Here is a 20,845-nt window from a genome sequence, read left to right as displayed (position 1 = left end):
GAAAGTGCATTGTGAACATGGCTTATACTAATATAGCAATCATAATTTTCTTCCCACTTTTATTTACTATTTGAACAATTAGGACATCTACTTAGTCAATTGTACGTAGTTTAATTTTTGTAATTGTCTATATATCCTAAGGAAGCTTATTGTATGGCCACTATATTTGATGCATGAGCATCCAAGGTGTAAGAGAAATCTTGCATCATCCAAAAATATTTTAATTTTCCACCATTCTATTTTAATAAGGACAAGTAGACAAGGGGGTTGTTATTTATGGGAGCTTACTATTTTTAGTAACTTTTTCATATGAGTTCAAAATGTTCTCATTTTCAACATTAAGGTTCATTTCAAAATTTTAAGGCTACCATAAAAATCTTATTGCTCTAGCTTAAGTATCAAAGAAGTTATTATGGATTTTTGATAGAAAATTTAGGAGAAAAATCTTCAAGCTCACCGTTTGATGCATGAGCATCTAGTGGTGTAAGGGAAATGATGTATCACCCAAAAGTATGCTTAATGTTAGTTTCTATTTAATGTGTTTTCATTTTTGGATACCCATTTGGGTCAAATAGAGATTCTAACTCTCATAGTTCCACTATTGGTTTTTTGGGTTAGAGTTTTTTAGCACCCTGGGATATGTGCCAATGTAGAAAATAGGTTATTTTGTGACTGAGCCATAACTATAATGAGATAGAGGTTGTAAGTTGGAGGGATAGTTATAATTGTAATTTTAATCACTCAAGAAAAAGAATCAGGTCAAAAGGATTTACTGTTTGAAAGTTATTACAGTTTTAAGTTGCCTAGAGACCTCCTAAGAGCTCTTCAAAGTCAAATTTGAGGCACTAAATAGCCTCGTATGGGACCAAAAATGGGTATAGGGCTATAGAGAATTTAGAGATCTTTTCAAAAATGTAAAATGATTTCTCAATTAGAGTCCCAAATCAAAAGTTATGCCTCCCACAAGTTGGGCTACAATTTATGGATTCTTCTAATTCTACACCAACTTCTGACATGTTTTCTAGAACCTTCTATTTTGGTGGTGGATGCCAAATGGAATATTCCAAAATTTATACCTAACCCTAAATGTAATTTGGTTTTTGTTAAGGATATTTATGGCATTTTAAAGGCAATTTTTGGTAGAGTTTGGGAGAGGGTACTATGAGGAGGATTTTTGTCCAGAATCAGATCACATTGTAAGCCCATAGGGCACATCTTTAAGTCTATTTCTTTGTATTGAATATAATATCCTATCACTTCTAATAATAATATTCCCCTTTTCTTGTTGTGTTCATCTTGGTCTTGGCTCATGCCATCATCAAGTGGTATTAGAGCTGGTTTTCTTGAGTGTGTCGATAGAGCACCAACTGTGAGGTGGTTTGCACTAGGACTATGTGGTTTTGAGTTTTGATACAAGAATATACCTCCATTAAGGGATCATGGTGGAAAGGCTAGAGTTGTTACTCTTGAGGTTAGATCCCCCTGGAGTCAAGTCTAGGCATTGCAAGAGGAGATCTGTAGAGGGATGAATGTTTTCGTAGGCGATAAAAGTGAGGAAGAAAATGAAGAACCAAATATTGGATAGGAAGGGGAAGGAGATGGGGAAGTCCTAAACTAGGTGGAGAAGAAGCTTTTTAGGGCCATTTCCAAGCTTGCAAAAAGGCCTAAATTTGACATTGGCATGTTTTTAGGAAATCTAAACCTGGATGAGTTGATTGACTAGATCAATGAGCTAGAGGAATATTTTGAGTATAAGGATATCGGGGACCTTGGTAGAGTTAAGTTTACAAAGGCCAAAATGAAAGGCCATGCCAAAATCTAGTGGCAAGAGATTCGTTAGGAAAGAAATAGAAATGGAAAGGAGAAAATCACAAGATGGGATCACATGTTGGACAAACTAAAGAAGCAATTCATTCCTATTGATTGTGAGCTTGATTTGTTCAAGAAGATGCAAGGATTAAAGAAAGTAGTAAAATCCATCCAAGAATACATAGATGAATTTTACTGAGTCCTTATTAGGAAGGGGCATGTGGAAGCAAAAAAGGAGAAGTTTGCCTATTAGCTTAGTGGGTTAAGGCCTAGCATTCAAGAGGAGTTAAGTCTAGTTAGAATGACTAGCATTGAAGAGGCATACCAATTTGCATTGCAACTTGAGGAGAACCTAAAAAAAAAGTTTTATGGAAGGAAAATAGGGTGCAATCAAGGAGGAAGGGGTGGTGGTAGGTCATTTGGATGCCAAAATGAGAACAAGAAGAAAAATGAAGATGTGGGTACTAGCCAAAACTAGAGGGACGAGGGTTTCAACACTCCCATGTTCAAAACATTGGAGATCAGAGAGGAAGAGGTAAAGGATGTGGAAAAGGTTTAGGAAGAGGAGGCTTTTGTGGTACCTATTTTAATTGTAGTGAAGAAGGTCATCATGCCTTTGAATGCTTCAACACCAAGGAAGCAGAGTTGATGGTCAAGCAAGGGTTGCTCATGTGGATGATGATGCACAATAATCACATTTAGAGGATGTCGAAAGAGGAGAGGTTCTAGTTAATGAAAGGGTCCTACTAAGTAGTGATATTGAACTTAGACAAAGGAGGAGTTTGTTTCATACTAGGTGCAAGTGTGAGGGTAAATGTTGTAATGTGATTTTTGATGGTGAAAGCACTAAAAACTTGGTGTTAGAGGAGATGGTCTCAAAGCTAAAGCTCAAAAGGGAGAAAGACCCCCAACCCTATTGGATTGCTTGAGTTTAGGATGATTATAAGGTCCTAGTTAGTGAGCAACATTTAGTAAGGTTCAATATTGGAAATTACCATGACAAGTCTCTCTGTGACATTAATCCAATGGATGTCTGCAATTTATTGTTGGGAAGGCTATGGTAGTTTAATATGCATGCTATACATGATGGTCATGCAAATACATGCTCTTTGACAAAGGATGTAGTTCACCACAAATTGAAGCCCTTGATAAAGGAGGGTGAAAAGGTATGCAATATTGCTAGGTTATGTCTTGTTGATGGAAGAAAATTTCTAGATGGCATGAAACATCATCATATGTATTATGCTTTAATTCCTAGAAAAAATAAGGAATGTAGTAGTGAAATTCCACTTGAAGTTTCAAGTTTATTAAGTGAGTATGGAGATTTCATCTCTGATAATGTTTCAGAAAGGTTGTCACCAATAAGGCAAATCAGTAATCAAATAGATTTAGTCCCTAGAGCTAGTTTACCCAACAAGGTTGCTCATAGGATGACTCCTAATGACACTAAGGAGCTAAACATACAAGTTTAGGAGCTATTGAGGAAAGGTTTGATTCAAGAGAGCCTAATCACATTTGAAATACCTACAGTGGTGGTACCAAAGAAGGATGTAGAGTGGAGAATGTGTATAGTCTCTTGGGCTATAAATAAAATAACCATCAAGTATCAGTTTCCTTTACTAAGAATGGATGATCTTAAAGACTATTTGAGTGTAGGTTATTACTTCAAAAAGATAGATCTTAAGAGTGGTTATCACCACATATAGATACGAGAGGGAGATGATTGGAAGACTAAATTAAAGAACAAGGAGGGTCTACATGAGTGGTTAGTAATGCCCTTTGGACTGACCAATGTGCCAAGCACCTTCATGTGACTTATGAATGAGGTTCTAAAGACAATTTTGGGAACATTTGTTATTTTCTATCTTGATGATAGTTTGATTTTCACTAAGTATTTGGATGAATATTTATTGCATATTCATAGAGTCCTTGAAAGGTTCAAGGAAGAGAAATTGTTGATTAATTTGAAGAAGTATAGCTTTGTCAAAAGGGAGTTAGTAAATTGGGGGTTTTTTGTATTAGTCGAGGGTCTCAAAATGGATCCAAAGAAGGTGAAGGTCATCTTGGAATGACCTACTCAAAGGTTTTCCATTGACATGAGTTCATTCAATGGTCTAGCTAGTTTCTACAAGAATTTATTAGGAATTTCAATAGTATATGTGCACCTATAACTGAAACAATGGGGGGGGATAGAAAAAAGTTCAAGTGGACTACAAGAGCTACAAGAAGTTTTGAATTTTTGAAGAAGAGGGTGACAGAGAAACCTATGTTGGCACTTACTAATTTCAACAAAGTGTTCCAGGTGGATTGTGATGCTAGTGGTATTGTTATTAGGGTTGTATTGAGCCAAGTAGGTAAGCCTATTGCCTATTTTAGCGAAAATTTGAATAATGCAAAGAAGAAGTATTTTTTTTATGATTAGGAGTTCTATGAAATAGTTTAGGCCTTAAAGATATGGAGGAATTATTTGCTTCCAAAAGAATATCTCTTGTATACTGATCACTAGGCATTATAGTACCTAAATAGCCAAAGTAAATTGAATCAGAGACATTTGAAATGGGTAGAGTTTATGCAAAGCTATACATTTGTATTCAAACATAGAAGTGGAAGGTCTAATAGGGTTGTAGATGCATTAAGTAGGAGATAGTTGTTGCTAATAGTAATGTAGGTTGAAGTGGTTGGGTTTGATGAACTCAAGAATATGTACCCTAAGAATCCTCACTTTACAAAGGCTTAGAAGGCTTGTAAAGAACCTATTACTCTAGATAGGATTAGGTGGCTAGATTATATGATTCAGGATGGTATGTTGTTCAAGGGAAGTCAATTGTGTATTCCAGGGAGTTCTATGAGGGAGAACTTGATCAAGGAGAAACATAGTAGAGGGATGGTAGGACATTTTGGTTTGGATAAGACCATTTTCATTATTAGAGAATATTATTTTTGGCCTCAATTGTCATAGGATGTGAGGAAGTTTGTGCAGAGTTGTCAAGTATGTCAAACAGCTAAAGGATTTAGTCACAATACTGGACTCTATCAACCATTTCCTATTCTATCAAAATCTTGGGAGGACATAATTGTGGATTTTGTTTTTGGATTGCCAAGGACACAAAGAGTTAATGACTTAGTATTTGTGGTGGTTGATAGGTTCTCTAAGATGGCACATTTTATTCCATGTCCGAAGACTCATGATGCAGTGCATATTGCATATTTGTTTTTTAAAGAAGTGGTGAGGCTACATGGTCTCCCAAAAAGTATTATTTCTGACAAAGATACTAAATGTGTGGGGCATCTCTAGAGGACTTTGTGGAAGAAGTTGAAAATAGAATTGAAGTTTAGTTCTACACATCATTGGTAGACTAATGGACAAAAAAAAGTAGAAATAGGAGTCTAGGGAATTTGTTGAGGTGTTTAGTAAGAGATAAACCCAAGGGATGGGATTTGATTTTATGACAAGCAAAATTTGTTTACAATAATTCTATAAATAGGATTACTAGTAGACCACCATTCCAAATTATGTATAGGAGAAGTCCAAGGATTGCACCAGGGCTAAGAAAAATGGAGCAAGGAGAGAGGACAACTATTGTAGTAGAAGATTTTGTTGAACATGTCAAGAACCTACATGTGGAGGTGCAAGCACATATTACCAAGATGAACCTATAGTATAAGGCTAGGGTAGATTAAAAGAGGATACATAAGGAGTACCAAGTTGGAGATTAGATTATGGTATATTTGAGGAAGGAATGATTTCTAATGGGTACCTAAAACAAGCTAAAGATGAAGAAATTTGGTCCCTAAAATTTTTTAAAGAAACATGATTCAAGGAATACATGTGAGATGGAGTTATTAGATGGGATTCAGATTTCTCCTATTTACAATATTGCAGACTAAATAGAATATCATGATGATGGTGTAGATGAGGAGTTGATGCTAGAGCCATGTCTAATTCCTACTTTTGAGAAGGAAGAGATTGAAGAAATTATGGATAGTCATGTGGGCCAGAGTACCAAAAACATGTGAAAGGATGACCAGTAGAATACCCGGTGAAGTGGAAAGGATGACCAATAGAATATTCATCTTGAATATCTAAAACAAAGGTTTTGCATTTGGTTTTCCCCTACTAGCTATAAAGTGATTGGGTAACTTTTCAATCTACCCTAGGTATCTAATGTAGGAGTATCTAGTGGTGTAAGGGCAATCTTGTATCACCCAAAAATATTTTTAATGTTAGTTTCTATTTAAGGTGTTTTCATTTCTAGATACCCATTTGGGTCAAATAAAGATTTCAACTCACATAGTTCCAATATTAGTTTTTTGGGTTAGAGTTTTTTACCACCTTGGGATATGTGCAAATACAAAATATAGGTTATTTTATAATTAAGCTATAATAATAATGAGTTAGAGCATGTAAGTTGGAGGGATGATTATAATTGTAAATTAAAGTACTCCAGAAAAATAATCAAGTCAAAAGGCTTTACGATTTGAAAGTTATTGTAGTTTTAAGTTGCTTGGAGACCTCCTAAGAGCACTTCAAAGTCAGATTTGAGACACTAAATGGCCTCATATTGGCCCAAAAAATTGGGGATGAGAAAATATCACCATAAGGCTATAAAGCACTTAGAAAGCTTTCCAAAAATATTAATGGTTTATCAATCAAAGTCTCGGATCAAAAGTTATGCCTCCCTGAAGTTGGACTACCATTTTTGGATTCTTCTAATTTTACACTAACTTGTAACGTGTTTTCTAGAACCTTCTATTTTGGTAGTGGATGCCAAATGGCATATTCTAAAAAGCATAGCTAACCCTAAACCTAATTTGGTTTACTTAAGGAAATTTCTAGTATTGTAAAGGCAATTTTTTGTGGAGTTTGGGAAAGGGTACTATGAGGAGGATTTTTTTTCTAGAATCAAACTACATTGTAAGCCCATAGGGCATGTCTTTGAGTCTATTTCATTGTACTAAATTTAATAGCCTATCACTATTGATAATAATATTCCCCTTTTTTCTATTGTGTTCATTTTGGTCTTGGCTCATGCCCTCATCACCGTTGGAGGCCTTAGATGCTTGGATGAGGTTTGAAAACTCAGAAAAAGGGTGCTTGCACAGTTTGAAGCCTATAGATTAGGAGCTAGCATTTCTAAAAAGTGGTCGTAATAGTCAATTGAAGCAACAGTTTTTAAGTTATGGCCTTCCAAAGTTAGGCTACTCAAAATTTCTAAAATAATTGTCAAAGATATATTTGGCCAAATCTATATGTATTTTTAGGGTCTGTCAACCCTAGGTATTAAATTTGAGCATCTAAAACCTTCATGGTTGGCATAAAATTGCTATTTAAGAAAGGCCCAAACATTGTCTAGAACAGTTTCGGGTGATGGTTCATAGCTTGTCTTATAGATTACTATAATGAAGGTGACCATGTGGTAGGGTTGTGGTTGGGACTGAGCATCTAGATAGATGATTTATTGTGAGGCATTTTGCAGTAGGGTTTTAGTGGAAATGCGAAAATGCCTCCAGAAAAAGAGTGTGGCAAAAGAGTGGTAGGTGTTACACTTGAGGGTTTTAGAGCCCTCCAAAGAAAAATGCAAGCATTGGAAGAACAAATGTGTAGAGGAATAAATCTTCCCATAAGAGATGAAAGTGAGGATGAGGATGAAGTAGAAGAAAATACCGAAGTAGGGGTAGTTCTAAACCCAAAGGAAGAGAGGCTTTTTAAGGTCATCTGTAAGATTGGAAAAAGACCTAAGTTTAATATTCCCATATTTTCAAGAAATCTTAACCTAAAGGAGCTGATTGATTAATGAATTGGAGGATTACTTTGAGTATGAAGATATTGAGGATCCTGATAGGGTCAAGTTTGTGAAGGTGAAACTAAAAGGACATGCAAAGATCTAGCAAGAGGTTCAATTGGAGTGAAATAGAAAGGGAAGGGACAAAATCACCAGATGGGATTGGATGATAGCTAAACTGAAGCTACAATTCATTGCCATGGATTATGATCTTGATTTGTTGAAAAAGGTGCAAGGGTTGAAGCAAGTACAAAAATTTATTTCAATGAAACCACAAACCTATGTAACCCTTTTGTAAACGAAAAGGCTAACAAAAGTATGATAGTTCACCTTCAATGACATAAAACTAGCATTATTATATTAAATTTGAAAATGAAGTAAATTAATGAAATGCATAGAAATGGATGAAGTTTATGATTATAATTTTAAATAATTATTTGGACGAAGAATTAATATATTTTCCTAATTTTTATAGATAAAATATTTAGCTGCTAAAAAGTGATGAAAAATTAAGGGTCTAGTTCCCACCACAAAACTATATGGAAATAAACTTATTTCCCTTTGATTTTAGACTATGTTATAGATAACATATATAGCTAGAGCAATAAAAAAAAAAAATTATCTTTAGACCTATATTTTTCTTTTATAATGATTCAAATTTTAACTCACCTAAAATTGATAGTTTTTATCTCCCACCACATTTTTCAAAACAAATCTATTCTAACCAGAAGAAAAATTATACATTTTGGAAGAGGCTTTCTCCTCTAGAAGGCCATATAACTTTTAATTTTTTTTTTATATGATTTAATATTTTCATCTTTCTCAAAATCGTTATCTTTTTGAGTGTTAAAATACATCTTTGTAGAATTTATGAATTATATCTAATTAAAACACTATAAACTCCATATGACAATATTCTTGACTTTGAGCTCTATAAAATGGTGTTTATATGTTATTAAAATATTATCATAAAAAATAGTAAGATTTATTGAAACTCTACTTTTCTGAAATAATTTGATATGTTTAGTAATTAGATACAAACTAATATAAAACATGCATTTAATTGGCATTTTCAATTGGAAAAGTGTGAGACCATATATAACGTAGCTACCATGAATTTATCTAAATCATATGTTTGAACAAAATTGATTTTTAGATAGAAATACTCAAATTCAGTTGTTCTGATAAGTTAGCCTAAACATGCATTTAATTGGCATTTCCAATTGGAAAAGTGTTAGACCATATATAATGTACCTACCATGAATTTATCTAGATCATATGTTTGAATAAAATTGATTTTTAGATAGAAATACACAAATTCAATTGTTCTGATAAGTTAACCTGAAAGGTGACACAACTTTGTACTTTTACCCATTCAAGAGTATATAGAAGAGTTCTACCAAGATCTTATTAGAACTGGCCATGCAGAATATGATAAGGAGAAAGTGGCCTATTATCTTAACGGGTTAAGGCCAAGTATTTAGGATGAGTTGAGTCTGGTTCAAATGAAGAATATTGAGGAGGCATAATAGTTGCCCTAAGAGTTGAGGAAAAATTGAGCAAGAAGTTTGACAACAAGAATAATGGAAGATGTTGCATTGGAAGATCTAGTGGACGATTATATGGAGGTCATAATGATGATCATAAGAACAAGGATGAGGCTGGAAGTAGTAGTCAAAACTAGAAGGGAAATAATTCCAATCATTTCTATGACTATAATAGTAGAGATCAAAGAGGAAGAGGTAGAGGAAAAGGATCTAGAAGAGGAGGCTTCTGTGGGAAATATTTTCACTATGGAGAAGAAGGGCATAGAGCATTTGATTGTTCCTAGTGCCAAAGTAGGATAGATCAAAGAATAGAAGGCTAGGCTAGAGTTGCATATGTTGATGAAGATGCTCAATCATTACATTCTAAAGATGCTAAAAGAGGAGAAGTCCTAATTAATAGAAGAGTCCTCTTGAGTGGTAAGAGTAAACCTAATCAAAGGATTTATTTTCGCACAAGGTGAAAATGTGAAGATAAGTGTTGTGATGTGATCATTAATGGTGGAAGTACTAAAAATCTATGTTAGAAGTGATGGTCGCAAAGTTGAAGCTAAAGAGATAGAAACATCCATGTCCATACTATATTTCTTGGGTGGAAGATGACCACAAGGTCATCATCAATGAGTAGTGCTCAGTGATGTTCAAGATTGGAAGTTACCATGATGAGGTACTTTGTGATATCATACCTATGGACATATGTCATATTTTGGTTGGCAGGTTGTGACAGTTTGACAAGCATGTTGTACGTAATGGGTGAGAAAATTCCTACACTTTGACCAAGGATGGAGTGAAACATAAGTTGAAGCCATTGAAGGAGAAAGAAGAAAAGGTATGAAGTGCTACCAGAATATGTTTTGTTAATGGAAAAGAATTTCTCAAAGGTATGAAGCATGAGCATGCGTTTTGCTATAATTTCAAAAGATAGTAAAGAAGAAGTAGAAGAGGTACCTACAAAAGTTATATATATATGTTGGGATAATTTTTTGATATTTTATAAAATATTGTACCTAATGTGTTACCCTCGATGAGGAAGATAAGTCACTAAATGGATTTGGTTCTTGGAACTAGTTTTCCAAACAAGGTAGCACATAGAATGACACTAGTAGAAAGTGAAGAGTTGAACAGACAAGCTCATGAGTTGTTACAGAGATGGTTGATTTGAGAGAGTCTAAGTCCATGTGTTGTATCGGCAATATTAGCACCAAATAAGAATGGAGAATGGATGATGTGCACAAATTCTCACACTATTAACTTGATATCACAATCAAGTACACATTTCCAATTGCCAAGGATGGATGATATTATGGACTGTTTGATTGGGGCTAAGTATTTCACAAAGATAGATTTGAAGAGTGGATACTATTAGATTCACATCAAAGAAGATGATGAGTTGAAGAATACTTTCAAGATAAGGGAAGGACTATATGAGTGGTTAGTCATGTCTTTTGGGTTAACCAATGCACCAAGCACTCTCATGAGGCTCATGAAGGAGGTACTGAAGGAATTTTTAGTTAAGTTTGTCATTGTTTACCTAATTATATTTTGATCTTTAGTAAGACATTGGAGGAGTATTTTATGCATATCCAAAAGGTGTTTGATAAATTAAGGGGAGAAAAGTTTCTGATTCACTTGAAGAACTATAGTTTGGTGAAGAAGGAATTGGTGTATCTAGGATTTGTAGTCTCAGTAGAAGGTCTAAAGATGGACCTAGAGAAAGTGAACACTATCCTTGAATGGCCTACTCTAAATATTGTGATAGAGTAAGATCTTTTCATGGACTAGCTAGCTTTTATAGAAAGTCTATAAGAGGTTTTAGTAGTATTTGTGGACCCTTGACTAAAACAATGAGAAGGGATAGGAAATAATTTAAGTAGGCTATAGGAGTAAATAAGAGTTTTAATATATTGAAATAGAAAGTTACTAAGTAGCCTATTTTAGCATTTCCTAATTTTAATAAGGTGTTTCAAGTAGACTATGATGCTAGTGGTACTATAGTAGGAGTTATTTTGAGCCAAGAAGGTAGACCTATTGCTTATTTTAGTGAGAAGTTGAATAATGCAAAAAGAAAATATTATGTCTATGATTAGAAACTTTATGCTATAATTCAAGCATTGAAGAAGTGGAGACATTATCTTCTTCCTAAGGAGTTCTTTTTGTATACTGGTCATCAAGCTTTGCAATATTTAAATAGTCAAGGAAAATTGAACTAAAGGAATTTGAAGTGGGTTGAGTTTTTGTAGAGTTATACATTTGTTTTGAAACATAGGAGTGGGAAGTTGTTGGTTAAAAGTTTTTTCTCCCATTATATTTGCTAATATTAACTCTTTGATACCCAATGTTTGGAGAAACAAAAGGATGCTTACCAACAAATGGGTCAATGTATGTATCCTATCACTATCCTTTGAATTGATTAGGTAAAAATCCTTATGATTCTTGCAATAATATGCAATGAATATGTCTTTATGTGATTAGAAATTCTTGATATTATAAGATTTTAAACTAGGAGTAGTAAAGGATAAAAAAATTGTTTGTAGGCACGAATAGCTTAGGCAAGATGTATATGAATAACCTATCAAACTCAATAGAATGATTGTAGTAGAATATCTTGATATTTTCTAACTTCTAATTCTATTCTTAATGCAAATTGGTCATCTAAATGTAGAAGTAGGAAAGCAAGGATTATGTAGATGAGGGCAAGTGGAATTTCTATACCTATTAGCCTTGACTAAAATGGAATTCAACAAGTATCCAATAGATTGACATACATTATCCTTTAATTCCCAATGAAATATCTAATATGTATTAAACTATCAAGAGAAGAAACAAAACCATATATGAAGTAGCAAATGGAATTACGATACTACAAATATCAAAATGAAGTGGAATCCATTTGATTATTTATAGGATCATACACAATTGTCTTTCAACTCTAAGTACAAAGCTATATAATGCATGGACTACAAAACATGAAAGGAAAATACTATAAATGGAATTATTGAACCATTCACTCTCAAGTTTTTTGACCCTTTCATTATCAAATGAGGTTAGATTTATAGTTTTTTGTTATCCTTTCTTATTTCTAGCATAGAAAAAACCACATAATAGAAAAGAAAAAGAGAATAAAATATAAAATTATCCAATTTGTATCATGATATGAGCATGTGGTATCTCTTCTACTGACGATTCTAAATCTATGGTATTCCTAAAAATGCCTAATGCCTTTTCAACTTCCTCTATGATCTCAGAAAATCCTATGAAATTCATTTATTCTTAATCTTCTATTGTTTTGCGCTAAATACATATATTTTATATTACAACAATCACTATGTTCTCAAATTCTAGCTGTCAATCTCAAATTAATGATCATGATTTAAATGTTATGACTTCCTTCATAACTTCTTCTTTGGGTTCCTCCATGGACACATGTTGAACTATTGCTTTGTCACGTAGAATAATGGTCAAGCAACTTTACATAGTGAGAAAGTGAGAGACATAGATCTTTCCTATCCAAAAATGATAATAAAACAAGGTTAAGTCTCCTTGTTTCTATAAGAATTTGGTATAGCTATGATACCATGAAGAATTTACCTTAGGGAAAAATAACACCAAGATCAAGAAGCACAAGAATTAGCACAATATGGACCAAATGATGTATGATCATAATAACAATATAGAATGAATAAATAATTCTTTGGATATTAGATTATTCAATAATAGATTATTTCCTTATGTGTCTCATGTACATACACACTATAAGTTCCCATATCTAAAGGCATCTAGAATGACTAGGAGTTAGTGAAGAGATAAGCTCAACAACTAAGACACATCCACTAGAAGTGGATTATCCTCCATTGTGCATGAATATATGTGCAACAATGAGAGGATAAGCATGACAAATTGTATCTCATATAGAGATGTTGTAGACACCATTAGTTGCTAACTCCTGTGTTGTCAATAAGACAACTCATATGAGTACACATACTCCTAGGTGCCTACATGAAAACTAATATAATAATGCATTAACCTAAGTAAACTAAAGTAAATTGTAAATAGTAATTAATTATTTACACTAACACCCCACCTTAAGTGCAACTTAGGGGAATGTGCTTAAGCTCACAAAGCTATGATGAAAATGCATAATGGGTCCTAGCTACTAGGACATGTTAGGTACCCATGTACAAATGCAATGCTCTACATGTAATGCAATCTCTTTGAAAATGGAGAACAAGGGAAAACATCATGGAAAAAACCCTCCCTCAAAAAGAGAAATAAGTACAATAAATAAAGATACATGTATGGATGGAGTATTGAAGACCCCTCATTATGATATACATCATGCATATACAATAGAGAATCCGTCCATGAAATCACCCCCTTAGTGAAGGATCTCCTTGATGAGTGCTTGAAGAAAAAAGAAAATCTAATGCCCACAAATAACATTTCTCACTTTAGGAAGAAGATACACTATGTATAGGTGCAAGTATGCTTCTCACTATAGATAGGACGATGAAAGAGGGATCCATATATAGTATGGTGTGGATGCTACCTCTAAAGTCTACTCATATATTGACAAGTCCTTGATGACTGTAGATGCCACAAACCAATCTGGTGGATGCCAAAAAGAAGGTGGCAAACAAGGTAGCATGTCCATGTATGAAACTGAATCAAGCTCCAAAGACAATGAATCATCTTGATAGGAAGATGTAGGAAGAGAAGCAATGTAGCCTCCCCTCAATGATGTATGCACATGCATGATAGAAGCTCCTTGGTGACTAAAGAAGTTACACCATGAAATTTAAATGATGTTCCTCCTTGTAGAAAGAAGTGGTGCCATAGGTGTAGTAGAGAATGCTCCCCAACTATTAGGAAGAATCCTCAAAAGATATGATGTCTAAGGAAACTAGAATACGATCTCCAAAGACTGATATGTCTCCTCTAAAGTGAAAGAGTCCTTCTCCAACTATTGTAAAGAAGTGTCCACAATCATGTTAGAAAGATCAAGTGGTTGAGGGTCAGAATGATCCCTCACAATGAGTGAAGAAGTCTCCTCAACAAAGAGAAGATGGATGTCATCAATGATGTATAACACATCTTCAATGTAAGACTCCACAAAAAATAGTGCACTATTTGGAAGGAATTCATCCCATGAAGTTAAAATAGGAAGACATGGTGTTTCCTATTGCACTAAATAAAAAGCATATATGGCTGGAACTAGATTAGTAGAAGCAATAGGAGCATCAAGATGTAGGATCTCAATTGGTGTCATAAGTACCATAGCTAGAGTGACTAGAGGTAAAATGTCCTATGGGAATGGAGGAACTATTAGATCTCCATATGCTTTCCAAAGAGTCATCCAAATATCATAAGGTTTAGTGAGCCTTCTAAGGACATCAAAGTAATCAACACTAATATTGAAAAAAAATGGCTAACACAATTATGTCAATAGGTGTTAGATTAGTGTAAGAGGGAAGTTCTTTGGAACATAGAAAAGGAAATACTTCCTTATGCTCTCTTAGATGATCAATCATTAAAGCACTCCCTTTGCGATAGTTCCTCTTTTTCAACCTTTGTCTTAAACTGAACTAAAATTTGTAACAAGACGTCATGAGATCAATAAATATATGCACCCCACAAAATGAAAAAATAATAAAGAAATGCCCCCACCCCAATGTATGATTTGGCACTTTATATTAAGTGTGATTACAATAGCCACTTGCTAATCTAGGCTTAAGTGGACTTTGAATTTTGTTGTTTACAACCTCCTTTTGGAGTTCAAATCTAGTACTTAGCAATGTAGCTCAGATTTACAACAATTTTGAAGCTTGATCTAAGCAATACAATGAAAAAAAAGAACTATTTATGAAATTTGAATTTCTATCCACAAGCCTATAATTTGATTGCAGATCTAGAAAGTAGATGAAAAATTATACACTTTCAAAAAAAATAGAACCTGAATATGTGTCTAGATAAGATCATACTAAGCTTTTGCAGTTGCAAAAATTGTGATTTGTGGTTTTTAGAAAAATTTAATAATACAGATCTCAAACATCCTACACCAATGTGTACATCATGAAATTCTACCCCAAAACAAAAAAAAAATTGCTTGAAAAAAGGTGTCTGTATGAGGGAGATATCGCTATTCTAAAATCACCTTTGTAATTACTTTTCATGAATCACTATCGTCAGACCTCCAAAAATAAAATGACTCTAGATTTCACCTTAGATGTTTGATTTTGATGATAAAAAAGTTTATTTTTGGTTATTTTGACCTTCTAAATGTGATGCCAATATCTGATTTGCACTAGCAAGCTCCAATCTTCACCTACAAAAAATCTCTCCTACTGGCATAAATGACCAATTTTTTTGTAGAATTTTAGAAATAAAATAAAAATTCAAAAAGAAATTATAGACCTAAATGATGAAGAAAATGAAAAATGCATATCTAAAAATTAAATGCACAGATCTGAAAAGATCACACCAATTCTACCCAAAAGAAATTGCCTTAAATTTGACTATAGCATAGGGTAGGAAAATTTATAGTCAAAATTCATTGAATCAATGCTCTAAAAGCAATGGTGAGGTCTTCTTTGGCTCTAGATGCTCCCAATAGCTAGAGATACTTTGGATCTTAATCATGGTCCTTCGAGAGGTGAAGCAAAAATGGTCTCCAATGTCTATGAATGAAGCTCCATTAGTTGCTAACTCCTATGTTGTAAACACCATGTCCTAAAATGATTTTCTAACTCTTGTGTTATCAAAAAGAAAACTCATATGAGTATGCATACTCATAGGTGTCTACATGAAAAGTAATATAATAATTCATTAATCTAAGTAAACTTAAGTAAAGTGTAAATATTAATTAATTATTTACACTAACAATTTCACCGCATGTTCCATCCAAATGAAAGGTGGGAATCTATCCTTGTGCTCCACCTAGCTAGAACAAAGAAAGAAAGGTAGGAGCCCCTATGCTCCTCCTGGCTGGAACAAAAAAAGGTAGGGGTCAAAAAAAAAAGTCATTACCAAACCTTTCCATTTGAATAGAATAGGGTTGGGTATGGGTTCCTTTTTCCAACAAAGCACATTGTGGAAAACAGTTGGCACCATCCCATTGCTTGGAGAATCTAACATTGACTTTCTTTCTTTCATGGCACCTTGTGATTAGATTCTAACTATGCTTCGTGAAATGTGATGGACCACCAAACACATATCTTCATGTCACTTTGTTGCATAAATTAACAAATGAGCATCTTTATATAGTGACATTATGACCTCCATAGATCTTCTTTGATCTGATTGCTAAAGGCATCTAACTTTCATCTAATATTTTGAATGGGACACAATCTGATAGGTAAGCATCAGAGTTTCAACTAGCCAATAGCATATGTTCTTTCATTTAATTAACTTTTCAAGTTTGTCACATTTATGTGTCGATAAATATTAGCTGTCAATTTTATGTTTAGGAGTTGTATCACCTTTGACTTGTTTCCTTCACCATTTCTACATTTTGAAAATCCATTCTATGTTGAATCTAATTGATCTTGCCTCTGACTTGTTTTCACAATCTATATATAAATCTTTAGTCTCATCCTTCAATGTTTCTCTACTATATTTTCTCTGTATATGCTAGCAATTTAATCATCTTGCATCAATTCTTTTAATGGAACACTTGATCATACAATTAGGGTTTCTTAGAAATCTATAGGAATGCTTTCATGAAGAACTACTTCCCAACATGGATCTTTCCCTTCAACATTATTGAGAACAAAGAATGTGAATCATTAGAGATATTCAAACCTTCTTCTCATTAGTAAAATTCATAACAAACCCTCCCAAACCTAATCATGTAGCCAAGAATCAATGTATTTCTCATATGATTTCCCATGTCAGGTTATCTCAAACAGAAGATGAGAAGAAAGGACATCCTATGGGAAATCTATACTCAGACTTGATAAATTGAAAATTGACTTAACTATAAACCTTAAAGAAAAGACATATGGAATGAAACTTAGGCAACATCTAGCTCTGACTAGGGATTTAAGAATGATAATTCTTGAAAGAATCCAAGCAATCTCTAGTTCCACACAAAGGATGAAAACTTGGAAAGAAAAAGAATGGCTAAAATAAGAAAGCAGCAAGGAAATACCTAAGGAAAACAAGCAACTAAACTAAGAAAATAGCAAGAAAGGAAAACCTACCTATCTAGCTCCTATGCAGGGGTTACTTACTTTCAACTTTCCATTTGATACAACTTTAGATCCTGCCCATTATAAGAACATGGTAGGGTTTCCTCTATGGGATATTCTAACTTGAAGGAATTATTTTGATTCATTTCAATAATCTAAAAAATCCCTTTCCACAAGGGTTGAAACTTGGAATGCATGCTATTAGGACTCAAAATTCAAGCCCTAATTTTGAGTATCATTGTTGAGAATCTAGCCCAATAAGCACCTTTTAAAGCATGTGTACTTGGCTGTCCATTTGAGAACTAAGAGGTGTTTACTATCTATAAAACCTTGCATTTAGTATGTCTATGTGTTCCATGAAGATAAATTTCCATTCTGAGTCATTCTGTGAAGTCCCATTTTGAGCAACGTCCAAATTTGCATTTTTGCTTAAGTGTCAAAGAACGACAGGAGGCCTAGTTTGTATTTTATTTTATCACACCTAGTAATGTTTCATGACTCACCACTTTGGGAGTGTTTAGTATCCATACCATTGAACCTATTTTTTGTATTTTGAGTCATTTTGATATGTTTTGACTAGGTTTTGAATCCCTCAAAGTTGATTATTTAGTATTGCCATGCTGATGCAAATTGTTCAAAATTTTGGAATGCCCTATTTGAGCTATTATATCTTTGACCTAATTGATTAAAATGATAAATTTCATTTTTCATTACTTTCTAGAGGTTAGAGACTTTCTATGTTCCAATTTTGAGCTTATGAAAAATTTATTTGATTAGTTTTTGAATATGATTTTAAATGTGATTTGTGATGTTTTATTGGTGTCAAGAAGTGCATAGTTGTCGATACCCCTGTTCATGATGTCATATCTCTAAATCCATGATAGGTAGGATTGAATGGATTGTACCACTATGTTCTACACTAAAATTACTTTAAGTGTGCCAATTTTCAAATCTTGACAAATCTATCTACATACTTTCTGAGGTCCATTGCATTTGCAAAAAACACTTTTCTACCATTGTTTGCAGTCTGCAAATTTGAGTCGCCCACTTTTTCTGCTCACTATTTTCATCTTGTTATTCATCATGAGCCCTAATCTTAGATTTATGTTTTCCTCATTATAGTGAACCAATTCCCAATTTTTCATTTCCCCAAGTGCAAATTTGCTCAGTTTATAAAGCCAAAATAGAACACAATTTATTATTTTCTAACATGGTTGTTTGCAGGCAATTTTAAATGAGCAACTTCAATGGTCAATATCTTTTGACTGAGGATTCATCATGAGACAAGATTTGGAAATATATAATAATTAAGAGCAAAGAACTAGTAGGTTTGATTTTAGAGCCCAATTATTTGTCTGGATTAGTTTTTAAAGCTAGCCAACAAGCCCTATTAGTAGAAAATCATAGTTTGTAGATAAAATAGTAAATTAAGTTTTAATTGTTGTTTTAGTGATCAAATCTAGTCTTGATTGGTACCATGTGTTTATCAAATAAATTTGAGATGTTAGTTGTTTGAGAAATTTTTGTTTTTTGGCCAGATCCACGGATCAACTAATTTCACCAATATATTATGGCATCCAGATTATTTCAAATATGGAAGTCTTAAGTGGTATTTGCAAGGTTGTGTAAAATGTTTGATTATTTTTTTGTGGAGATATATAAGGATGAAAGTATTGCCAGGTTAAGCACATCATAACATTATGGATCATATTGTAATGCTCAAATTAACAGTAACAATAGATGCTTGGAGGGATTTAAGGAGGTGGCTTGCAATATGAGTTTGGAGGATGAAATGGTAGGGCTCTACCTATATCCTCAATTGATAAAAGATAGAGAAATCAAAATGTCAGTAGAATAAAAATGGCATCTATGTTGATGTGCAACCCTCTCGAATGAATAATATAGATAACAATACAACATAGAAGAAGTATGTTCCTCGAGACAAAAAAATGGCATCTCAATCTTCATCATCAAATTTTTCAATTTTACCTAGAGGAGAGGTGACGAGACAACCAGAAAACCACTTATTAAAATTTTGGTACCTCTCATGTATGCTCCAATCATTCCACTCATTGAAATAACTTTGAAGAAGTGATCAATTATAGGTGGTGCATTTCTCCATGGATTATACGTGAAGAAGAGGACATGATAAAGGGAAATGAGCTCCTTACTTATTCATCTATGATGAAGGGAGGAAATTTCCATCAAACATAGAAGATAGAATAGGTGTGAAAGGGAGGCAACTACAAAAAGGGCATCTCATGATAGGTGAGTCACATGGGAGAAAAGAGCCATGTTGTGGGTAGAAATGAAAGTTAATACAAAGCATGTCTCTCCTTCTTACATACAATACAAAATGGTAATGATGAAATCTTCTTAAGTAGCTTGGGTTCCCTTTGAAAAGTAGAGGGAAGGAACCAAGAAGAAGAAGGTAGGTCTACAATATTTTGTTGCTTGCGAACTAATTGCTTCCAGCATCAATGAGAAATCACCAATTCAAATTTGGGATTGTGGAAATCAAGATTAGTCCAATTTCTTTGAATGGAGCATTGAACATTTCCTCCTCCATAAAAGGTAATAAAATATTATTAAAAACATTGGGTAAAGTTTTTTGGCATGCTAGAGTACAAAATTCGAAATTAGTTTCTTATGGATACATTGTAGTAGACATTGTGGGAACACCTATGGTAATAGGAACCAAATATACCATCCTTCCTATCAATGCTGATGGGCTTAGATTGAAAATGTAGAATAGCATCTGCATAATCTACATATCTTACAATAATGAGGAGTAAACCTTTCCCATCATTTTCTTTCCTTATGAACATAAATATCCTCAACCTCCAATGCAAAGGTGTCCTTAAAGCATTCTAAAAGTAAGCCTTTGCACATATTAAAAGAAGGATGATCAGAGCTAACTAGATGGTGCAAAATGATTGAGAAGAAATGCAAAAGTTTCATCCCACATTGAGTGGGGGGTTCTATTTTCTAATGTTAATATACTCCAACACACAATGTGTAAGTGTCTAAAAGTTCCACACTTTTTATGACACAAGGCAAGCTCACTATGGGACCAATGGCTAGCAAGAGGAATAAACAAATTTTGGATTTACACGCATGCCAAACAAATGATATTAGTAATGATGTGGAACATAAGAGAAAACTAGAGGAAGACATATGGTGACATAATAGGACTTGGCAGTCTATCTTTTAGAGGCATAAGATGGAAACATGTGATGGGATATGACAGTGGTCACTATGTCACTAGAGGAAAGTTGCAAGGAGGTTAACCATGTGACATGGTGATTAGTGATGTTAGTGACGATGTGGATCCATGGACAAAACAAGATTTGACACATGGTAGTGAGTTGGTGCCAGCTAGCAGTGAGGTGGACAAGTTAGAAATTGACATGTGGCAGAGGCATCAGATGTGGCATGCTTCCTGAGGTGTTGATGTGGGAAAAATTAAAACATGTCACGTGGTCACTATGTCATGATGACATGGCAAAATGTTGTCTACGAT

The sequence above is a fragment of the Cupressus sempervirens genome, chromosome 6 (genome assembly GCF_028749045.1).
Source record: "Cupressus sempervirens isolate cs-2001-9-10 chromosome 6, ASM2874904v1, whole genome shotgun sequence".
Taxonomy (NCBI): Eukaryota; Viridiplantae; Streptophyta; class Pinopsida; order Cupressales; family Cupressaceae; genus Cupressus; species Cupressus sempervirens.
This window is presented reverse-complemented; position numbering follows the sequence as displayed.